Source organism: Megalobrama amblycephala, linkage group LG19 (genome assembly GCF_018812025.1).
Source record: "Megalobrama amblycephala isolate DHTTF-2021 linkage group LG19, ASM1881202v1, whole genome shotgun sequence".
Taxonomy (NCBI): domain Eukaryota; kingdom Metazoa; phylum Chordata; class Actinopteri; order Cypriniformes; family Xenocyprididae; genus Megalobrama; species Megalobrama amblycephala.
In genome coordinates this window covers 2,543,595-2,554,501 of record NC_063062.1, presented here as the reverse complement: position 1 = coordinate 2,554,501, position 10,907 = coordinate 2,543,595, and the positions used below count along the sequence as shown (strand labels likewise).

The 10,907-nt window shown below is 36.6% G+C and overlaps 1 long non-coding RNA gene across 1 annotated transcript; it reads left to right on the top strand.

The window, feature by feature from the left end:
* Window positions 1-9,011: 9,011 nt before the first annotated feature.
* LOC125254438 lies at window positions 9,012-9,708 on the top strand. The gene is made up of 3 exons (XR_007181664.1): window positions 9,012-9,151; window positions 9,274-9,389; window positions 9,481-9,708. It is a non-coding gene; the product is annotated as an uncharacterized LOC125254438 (long non-coding RNA).
* Window positions 9,709-10,907: the final 1,199 nt, after the last annotated feature.

The following is a 10,907-nucleotide window of genomic DNA, read 5'->3' as shown; positions in this document are numbered from 1 at the left end:
CCCTTTGAATGTGCAATGGTATAAATGTTCTTTTATTTGACTTTTTCAGAATGTGATCTCAGATCTTAGCTCTGATTCTTTCCCCATTGTGTTGACTTTTTCATACAGGAAACTACCACACAGGCAGATGCAGAGACTACCCAGCACACCAAGGATTATCCTGTTGGGTAAGATTCATATACTTGACTTGCGCAATCACTAGGGTAACAAAACCTGTATTGCTGTTGTACTAGACTAATGTGTGACTTCTTTCACTACTAACGGAAGATTTGTAAAGACGTCAAAAATGAATCCATTTGAATTAAGCAGTTTAACCAAAGTTTCCTGAAGAGATATAATCACTTTATATGATGATCAGATTTAAGTTGGCCTTTTATTGACAAAAAAAGGCTTTTTTAAACTTTGATCAGCAAGGATAAACAAACCAAACTTACCAAGCTTAACCAAACCTTCTTGTACCCAAACCTCATTGGTTCTTGTTTGCATGACATGCAACAACAAACCTCATTCTTAAGATTCCGTTACCAAATTTGAATTCTGTAAACATTGTAATAATACATTTTTGTTTACTCTTGATGACAGACAAATATGCATACAGTTTGTTTATATTTGCTTTACCTTTTTCTGAAATATCATTGCCCAGTGAAAACTTAAGTGTGATACATAAGTATGTTTTTCAGGAGATTCCATTCTGTTTCCCAAAAAGTGGATGCTGGCCTTGGAGGGGAAGGTCGTCACAGAGTCCAGTCCCCTCCAGCAGGACTTCACCTCCACCCTGGCTGTCCTCTTTGGGTCATTTTATGTTTTCAATTTGGAATACCAGGAGGACGCAGCCTCAACCCTGGAGTTCATCCAGAGGTAAATACTCTTCACTATGTACATTACTGGTCAAACGTTTTTGAATTGTAAGATTTTTAAATGTTTTTTAAAATAAGTCTCTTCTGCTTACCAAGGCTTCAGTTATTTGATCCAAAATACAGCAAAAACAGTAATATTGTGAAATATTTTTACAATTTAAAATAACTGTGTTGTCAAAGTTGAATTTTCAGCATCATTACTCTAGTCTTCAGCGTTACATGATCCTTCAAAAATCATTGTAATATGATAATTTGCTGCTCAAGAAACATTTATTATTATTATCAATGTTTAAAAACAGTTTAACAGTTTTGAAAAAACAAATTTTTTCAGGATTATTTGATTAATTTATCTGAAATATAAAGCTTTTGCAACATTATCAATGTCTTCACTGTCACTGTTGCTCAATTAAATGCATCCTTACTGAATAAAAGTATTATTTTCTTTAATTTCTTTCAAAAAAAAAAAAAAAGCTTATTGACTAAACATTTGGATGGTAGTGATGTTACAAAAGCTTTCTATTTCAGATAAATACTGTTCTTTTGAACTTTCTATTCATCAAATAATTCTGACAAAAATAACTGTTTTCAACATTGATAATAATCATAAATGTGTCTTGATCATCAAATCAGCATATCAGAATGATTTCTGAAGGATCATGTGACATTGAAGCCTGAATGATGATGCTGAAAATTCAGCTTTGCATCACATAAATAAATTACATTTTAAATATATATTCAAATAAAAAAGTTATTTTAAAGTGTAAAAATATTTCACAATATTACTGTTCTTGCTGTATTTTGGATCAAATAAATAAAGACTCGGTAAGCAGGAGAGACTTATTTTATTTATTTATTTATTTTTTAATCTTAACATTCAAAAACTTTTGACCCTTAGCAGCTATTTCTTTACATGGCCTTCAGAGTGTGCTTTTATTAAAGGGTGCGTTCATACCAAAATGAAATTTCTGTCATTTACTCACCCTCATGTCATTCCACACCCATGAGACCTTTGTTCATCTTCAGAGAACAAATTAAGATATTTTTGATGACAGAATGCTGTCAGATTTCCTTCCATTGACTGCCTTCACAACTAACACTTTGAGGCTTCAAAAAGTTCATAAAGAGATTGGAAAACTAATCCACATGAATCAAGCAGTTTAGTACAGATTTTCTGAAGAGGCTTGATTGCGTTATATGATGAACAGATTTAATTTAGGCTTTTACTCGCATGTAAATATTGATCAGCGCACATAAGCAGAAGCTTAACCAAACCTGCTTCATGCACGAGAACAAACTTCTTCCAGAATCTCAGTTATGCTGCGTAACATACAAGCATGAACCTCATTGGTTACGCAGCACAGTTGAGCTTCTAGAAGGAGTTTGTACTTGTGCATTATTCACGTTCAGTTAAGCTTCTGTTTATATTCACTGATCAATGTTTACATGCGAGTTAAAGCGTAAATTAAATCTGTTTGTCATAGCAAGTGTTCGATTCTCTTCAGAAAATCAAACTGCTCTATTCCTATGGATTAGTCCAATCTCTTTATGAAGTTTTTGAAGCGTCAAAGTGGTAGTTACGAAGGCAGTCTATGGAAGGAAATCTGACAGCATTCTGTCATCAAAAATATCTTAATTTGTCTTCCAAAGATGAATGAAGGTCTTACGGGTGTAGAATGACATAAGGATGAGTAATTAATGACAGAATTTTCATTTTGGAATGAACTAACCCTTTAAAGGGGGGCCTCACATTTTAAGATTTCACATATGTTTTTCCTGTGTCTCTTTAAAGGGTTATTTCACACAAAAATGTTAATAATGTAATTTTTTACTCACCCTTGTGTTGTTCTACACCCGTAAGGCCTTCATTCATCTTCAAATTAAGATATTTTTGATTAAATCCAATGGTTCAGTGAGGCCTTTATAGATTGCAATGTCACTGAACTTCTCAAGATCCATAAAGGTATTAAAAACATATTTAAAACCATTCATGTGAGTTCAGTGGTTCAATCTTAATATTATAGAGCAACAAGAAAACTTTTTGTGTGCCTAAAAAAACAAAATAAACAACTTTTCAACAATATTTAGTGATGGGCGATTTCAAAACACTGCTTCGAATCTTTTGTTTCGAATGAGTGATTCGGATCGCGTGTCAAAATGCCAAACTGCTGAAATCACGTGACTTGGGCGCTCCGAATCACTGATTCAAAACAAAAGATTCAAGTTCAATGTTCAATGACATTGATGTCTATAGAGGCCTCATGGAGCCATCGGATTTAAACAAAAATATCTTAATTTGTGTTCTGAAGTTGAACGAAGGTCTTATGGGTGTAGTACGACATGAGGGTGAGAAATTAATTACATTATTTTCATTTTTGGATGAAATAACCCTTTAACAAAAGTCGGGAGGGATGTTATTAGGTTCATGAGACTCCATCTTGAAAAAAAAAAAAACTGACTACTTGGCTCCAAAATTTTTTTACCTTCATTCATACACTTTTGTTACAAATTAATTTATATTAGTAACACCAATGGGTTTAATGTAAATTAATGTTTAGAGCTTATCCCTTATTGTGACATGACTTATTAGAGATGATGCTACATATTGTGATCACAAATCTTTTTTTTTTTTTTTTTGTATTTACAGGTTTCTTGTCAGGATAAATCCTGACTATTCAAAATGCAGTTCTGAGTTTCAGTTGAGCAGAAAGAGCGGGAGGATGGTTAAGAGAAAAAACACAGCCTTAAACCCACAAGTTGCATCCTTCATCAGGGAGTTTGCACAATACGACTGGCAGTATCATTAAGGTAAGAGTAATATTAGGTGTGTGCAATTGAGTTAAAATCTGTAGTAATCTCAAAATTATTTGTGTCTGAATTTGTATTTAGAAAAATCTTAAAAATGGTGGAAATGACCAGAAATAACCAAAAGTTTGTGAAAAAAATAGAAGTTAGAAAAAAATAAAAAAATAGAAAATGTAATTCTGTTCCCTTTACAGTTTTCAATTAACAAATATGCCTTGTATAACTCATTTTTTAATTATATTTTTAATTATAAATGTAACATTTCTTTAAACAAGTTTAGAGTAAAAAAATACCTGATTTCTGAAAAGCACACAGAAACGGCAATGCAGTTATTTGCTTTGCAGTTGTGCTGTGCTCATTTCATTCATGGAGTTTACACTCATCTGTGTTTCATAGGGCTGATTGAAATGGCCAAAAATTATCTTGATAAAATGTTTCAAATCAGTCATATCATATCAGTTTATATTCATTAAATGTCTTTCCTGAGGTAAATTTAACATTGCTTGACATTATTGCTTTCTGTTTTGGCAACCAGATACATCACAATGTGAATTACTTTTAAAGGATTAGTTCACTTTCAAATGAAAATTAGTACAAGCTTTACTCACCCTCAAGCCATCCATAGACTTTCTTCTTTCTGATGAACGCAGTCGGAGATATATTAATTAATATTCTGACGAATCCAAGTTTTATAATGGCAGTGACTGATACCAACTAGTATGAAGCTGCTTCTATCCACATCCATCCATCATAAATGTGTACTCCACACGGCTCCAGTGGGGTTAATGAAGGCCTTCTGAAGCGAAGCGATGCGTTTGTGTTAAAAAAAAAGAAAAAAAAAAAGAAAATCCATATCTGGCCACACCCTAGGACCCACCGGTGGGTCCGCGGGGGGGTTATGATATTATTTTTTAAAAATCTATAAACTGTGAAGCACAAAACTAGTCATACATGGTATTTTTTGAAAGCGTAGAACCTCTTTCTTGCAAGTCCCATGGTATTTGCATTAATTTTACATAAAAGAAAATAATAAGGTCTAAATTCGTTCTTCCGCAACAACGCCCCCTTGAGAAAATCAGATGAATAATGTTCATATTTCATATTTCTAGCACACAAACTCACCAAACCTAGACAAGTCACACATCAAATGAAAGCTCTCACTCTCAGGAATGTTACTTTATTTCACAGATCTTATACATTATAGTGACATAACAAAGAATAATTTTCAAAAGAATCACGAAAACTGAAATGACTCCTGTGAACAAGCAAACTTATGCATCATTTCTGCGCTGATAACTACATCTGTGCTCACATACTAGCCTAAAATATCCTATATCAGCTTTTACTTTAGGTTGTTTTCTTCAAAATTAGACCATTCTCGTGTGTCTGTGAGCATGCATGGCTAAACGGCACTATAATATGTCTCAGATGCGCAGATCAAAACACGCGATGCAGCGTAAAACATTTATGACAAGTATTTGACTCTCTTTGATTTCTGTCGACTTGCAATGACGTCATCACGCAGTGCGTCCTATGTCATGAAAGCTGACGACCCCCCTCTCCATAGACACATCGATCAAGCTTCTAGACCATTCAGAGCCCGAGTTTTTCCTTTCCAAAGTTGAGGAGGTGGGACTAAAGAACACGAATCGCGTGCGCGCCATCAAACGGGTGCAGATGATGGATTTGATTGGAAGTTGGTTTGTGATTTTGGATGGCGTTTTTAGCGAATTATTGCGTGCTTTTATTATCTTGCACTTGTGTTAAACTTCTGAGAGTTTTCTGTAAAATAAGACCATTTTTATCAATTTATTCCAAAGTATGTGGGTAGGGCTGTCTTTTAAGTTCAGGTATGCCTACTGGTTTCAGAAATAAAAAATCGTGACTGTAAAAGTACACTTGGAGAGTCTAACGCCTCCTTTCAATTAAAGCTAAATAACTTTTGCTTAGAAGATGTTATCAAAAAAATTCTTTTTTCTCCTGTTTATTGCCACCTAGTGGAATCAAAAGAGATTGTCTGAAGTGACATAGACCAAACATGTCCTAAATTACAGACTCTTAAATAAAAACTTAATAAAAAAATAAATAAAAATCTGACTTTTTGTTAGTGTTTATCACAGTATTGTAAACATATAAAATCCAAAATATGCAATATTTTACCCATGTTTTAAAATTCAGAGAGTTTTCTGTAAAATGAGACCATTTTTATCTATTTATTCCAAAGTATGCGAGTAGGGCTCTCTTTTAAATTCTGGTATGCCTAATTCTGTAAAAAATTCAAAATATGCTGCAGAGCTGAAGAGGTTAAACAAAAATATCTTGCTTCTGCCAGACAGCCTTCTATATTCAAGTTACGAAAAAAAAATGGAACTGGCATCACATCAGTTACCCTTTTCCCGTAAGTTAAATAGGGAATGCGTAGGATGTAGCGTAAGCTTTTTGAACGGCGAGAGTTTTACACTTACTTTGTAAGTTGAATGCGGAAGGCAGTTTGGCCGAAGCTAGATATTTTACTCCATAGCTTGTTAAATATAGATTTTTTTTTTTTTACACAAACGCATCACTTCGCATAAGAAGGCCTAAATTAACCCCGTGGAGTGGTGTGGAGTAGGTTTATGATGGATGAATGTGGATGGAGACACTTTCTTCAGCTTCATCCTCATTGGTCCCATTCATTGCCATTATAAAGCTTAGGATATTTATTAATATATCTCTGATTGTGTTCATCAGAAAGAAGAAAGTCATATACACCTAGGATGGCACAAGATTTTGCCCATCATTTAAAGGTGTTGATAATGTGAGTTTCTTGATGATTAGTTGTATGTTTGGCCCCAATGATTGATTTGTGTTTATCATTTCTTGCAGGATTATCAGGTGCGACTTTTTCCAAGTGACACCAGCCCTCCTCCCCTGGCCTTCATCCTCACCTTTGTAGCGAAAATTAACTCAAAGGGGAAATATTAATAATTATTCATAACTCATTATGATTATTAATTATGATTAATTATGAATATGCAAATCCGTTAATCAGATTAACTGGACGTAGCTACATTAAAATTAACATTACAATCAGTTAACCTGTTCGTCCAGTGAACGTTCAGTGTTGATTGTTTATTAATTCTAAGAAATGTCAATTTCCAAGTTATGGAAAAATAATATTTCTTATTGTACTGTACTACTCAGAGCATGTAGTCCGGATCTATCACTTAAGAGGCAATTCATTAGCAGACGGAGTCAGAACCAAACGTGTATTGTGCACAATCTTTATTAACTAACTCACAAACACATAACTAAACTAACAAACACATAACATAACATACATAAAGGGTCACACACACACGCAAGTCAGAATGAGTAATGATAGAGTTGAACCGGAAGAGATGCTGTTACTAGAGCTACATGAAATGTCAAAGACAACCTGGAAAGGACTCATCAGTTTCTTTTAGCAATAGCAAAGGTAAGTCTTTACAAATCAATACTAAATCGCTGTTTAGCATTAAAATGTACGATACTTGCAAGATGCCTTTAGGCTGAGGAGCGTCGGATCTGCAGGTTGAGGATAACTCTTGAGGTTATCGTCTGAAGTTGTTGCCAGTCTGTTGGGTGATGAGCACATGGCTGGGTGTTGTAGGCCAGGGGCCTACCAGCCTTGCGGCCGGGCCTAGAGAGGCCAGCCGCAGGGAGATTTGTTCGGTCGTCCAGAAGCAAGGAAGAAGAGAGGGAGTGGCACAGTTCGCTGGTTTTTAACCTCTGGTCAAAGTCACACCTCTCAGTTGTTGACCGGACCAATGAAGATGTTGTAATTCTGGGTAGCAACACCCCTCCTGTCAGGGCTTTTACAACCCAGAAAGATTAACAAGCTGAGTTCTTGAATCAGAACTATTAAAGATTCTTTTAATACTGATGTGTTGCACAGGCATGGATGTACCGCATATACAAGCATTTAAATCTTCCTGCTACGAACGTATAGACACTAAACATGGCATGATTGAAGTTACCGTGCAGGTCATAACATTTAACAATCATCAAACATGTAAATACAATGAGTACAATACAACATCAGTAATAATGGATACCATTTCCTGAGAAGGATTCATTTATAGCCCAGTCTGTCTATACATTAATGCCATAGAGTCTGTGTTCTGTGTGGAAAATGCAGGGAAGATGCAGATTTTCTGTGTCTCTACTCTGCTCTCCATGCGGCAACCACATTCCTCAGCGCAATAAACTTGTAACTGAAAACTTCCCGGGGGATGGGGACAGACTCCAGAGTGAGCTTAAAACTATTGGTTAACTAACCAATAATTGTGTCTGATTTGCCTCAGTCATTACACCTTCTTTCTATGTTCAGCCACTTTCTTTTTTTCTACTGTGTTATGTAAGTTTGTATTTTACCTATTATTATATATAATGAATAATCCAGAAACTCACTCTCTCAAAGTTCTGTGAACCCATCCCTCTACAACTGCAACTAGCATCCCAAACTTGGCTAACACACATGCAGAACTACAGGAAACAAGAAAACTGATAAGACCTTTTATTACCTTGATGATACATTCAACACAGTGAACGCCCACGTCAGCTTGGAAAAATGCCTCAAGCTTGGTCAGTTTCATGCACTTTTCTTCGTTTTGAGATGTGGTGAGTAATAATTTTAAAAGGATTTGCCTCAGAGGATGAGCATGTCTGGTTTCACTTTCATTCACTACCCTCTCTTTTACTGAGAAAACTCTGATGTGAAGATGATGCTAAGAAGCTAGAAGCTTCTAAGGAACCCCAAGCTTGTGCCAGGCTCCGGCTTGAGGAATAATTTTAAAAGGATTTGCCTCAGAGGATGAGCATGTCATGCACTTTCATTCACGACCCTCTCTGATGATTTTGCTCTGCTCACAGTTGGTTCACCTTTTACTGTGGAGGAAGCTACCCCTAAACATTTTTTGGAGGGGGGCAGGACACACCAAGCTCTGATGGCCATGGAGATTGGCCCATCTTTATCACCAGCATGTCCTGTTTTAAAGATTGCTAGCCCTGTGCTTTATGCATCTTCCTGCCCTATAGTTCTCACACCTGAGCCCTCAGCCAAGATGGCTGCCACGCCTGAGCCCTCAGCCAAGATGGCTGCCACGCCAGAGCCCTCAGAGATTGCAGCACTGGCCATTATGGCCACAGCCATTTGGTGTGTGTGGACTGCACACATATCAAATCCAGTCCTTGAATCCACTCCAGAGCCCACTCCAGTCCATGAATCCTCTCCAGAGCCTGCTCCAGTCCTGCTTTGAGTCCGACTCGGCACTAGAAGAACTCTTTATTGCAGAAGACAGAAGATAGAGAGCTGAAGAGGAGCCTCATTCCACAGCAAAACATTGCACCAGCCCTCCATGAAGTGATCAAGAGGAAGTGTCAGTCTACAGAGGCCTCAGAAGACCCTGTCCTTCATTTTCAGCAGCTGGAGGAGAAGCAGCCTGTGCAGCAACAACAAGACATTGATGATTGTAAGCACTAAGCAGGGATGGACATTAAATTGGTTTCTGACTTGTTCTAAATATTGATATAAGGTCCTGGACTAATGGTGCTGCTATCGGCATGTATGTAATGTTATGTCATTATCCTTTAGATACAACAACATCATTCAAATCATCTTCAAAGTGGACTGGATGGATCCAGGATCAAGAGATCATTTTTTTGAAGACCATATACAGTGCAGCTCAGGATGAAGAAGAGGAGGAACATGTAAGTTAAACATGCTTTCCTCATACCTTTTTTTTAACAAAAGCAATACACCTGACTACAATAGCTACTACAATAACATGTTATTTTTCAGCTTTCAATTTGCAAAGATCCAAAGTGAATATATAGAGACCATCCTCCAATCCTTGCCCCAGAAGACCTTGTAAGACAGACACTCTTCCTCTTCTCTCACAGCTCTCCATCATCTACCTCCGCAACACTGTCAGAAAGAGTCAAGTCAAGTCAAGTCAAATTTATTTATATAGCGCTTTTTACAATTGGTAATTGTTTCAAAGCAGCTTTACATATTAGAAGCACAGAAAAAAGAGAAGTGGTTAAAAATAAGCTGTACAAGCAAGCGTGGTAATATGTAACATATACAAGATGGTGCTACATTAGGCCAATGTCGGCTGACTCCCAGGGGTGGAAAAAACCCCCTAGGAGAAAAACCCAGCGTGCTAACACTGGGAAAAAAGTCCTAGGAGGGAAAAAAACCCTTGGAAGATATATATATGTAAATGGATATGGAGATCAAAATCTGAATTATACATTTTTATTATAGAGATTAAAAATAGATTATATATAAATATATGTAAGCGGATACAGAGATTTAAAAATAGATGCAGCCAGAACTGGATCTGTAGGCCCATTGTCTCCTGGGCTACGTTGTAGTCAGGTCCAGACACAGGTTCTCCATCTGATCTGGATACGGCCTGGATCCAGCACCCGGCAAACCTCAGGATAAGCAGAGAGACTGATATTAGCGTAGATGCCATTCTTATTCTGATGTACAGGTATATCTAGTGTTATAGGAAATGTTCTCGGTTCCGGCCGACCTAATTATTGCAGCGTAACAATCCTTTAACGGAATTGAAAAAATGTTAATGTATTGATAATGTGTTATGTGTATGCAAGAGCAAAGAGATGTGTTTTTAGTCTAGATTTAAACTGACAGAGTGTGTCTGCTTCCCGAACAATGCTAGGAAGATTGTTCCAGAGTTTAGGTGCTAAATAGGAAAAGGATCTGCCGCCTTCAGTTGATTTTGATATTCTGGGTATTATCAACTGGCCTGAATTCTGAGATCGCAATAGACGTGAAGGACTATAATGCACCAAGAGCTCGCTTAGATATTGGGGAGCTAAACCATTTAGAGCTTTATAAGTAAGTAGCAAGATTTTAAAATCTATACGATGTTTAATAGGGAGCCAATGTAATGTTGACAGAACTGGGCTAATATGGTCATACTTTCTGGTTCTAGTAAGAACTCTAGCTGCCGCATTTTGGACCAACTGTAGTCTGTTTAAAAGCCGAGCAGAACAACCACCCAGTAGAGCGTTACAGTAATCTAGTCTTGAGGTCATGAATGCATGAACCAACTGTTCCGCATTTGTCATTGAGAGCATATGTCATAATTTAGATATATTTTTTAGATGGAAGAAGGCGGTTTTACAGATACTAGAAACATGACTTTCAAATGAAAGATTGGTATCAAAGAGCACACCCAGGTTTCTAACTGAGGA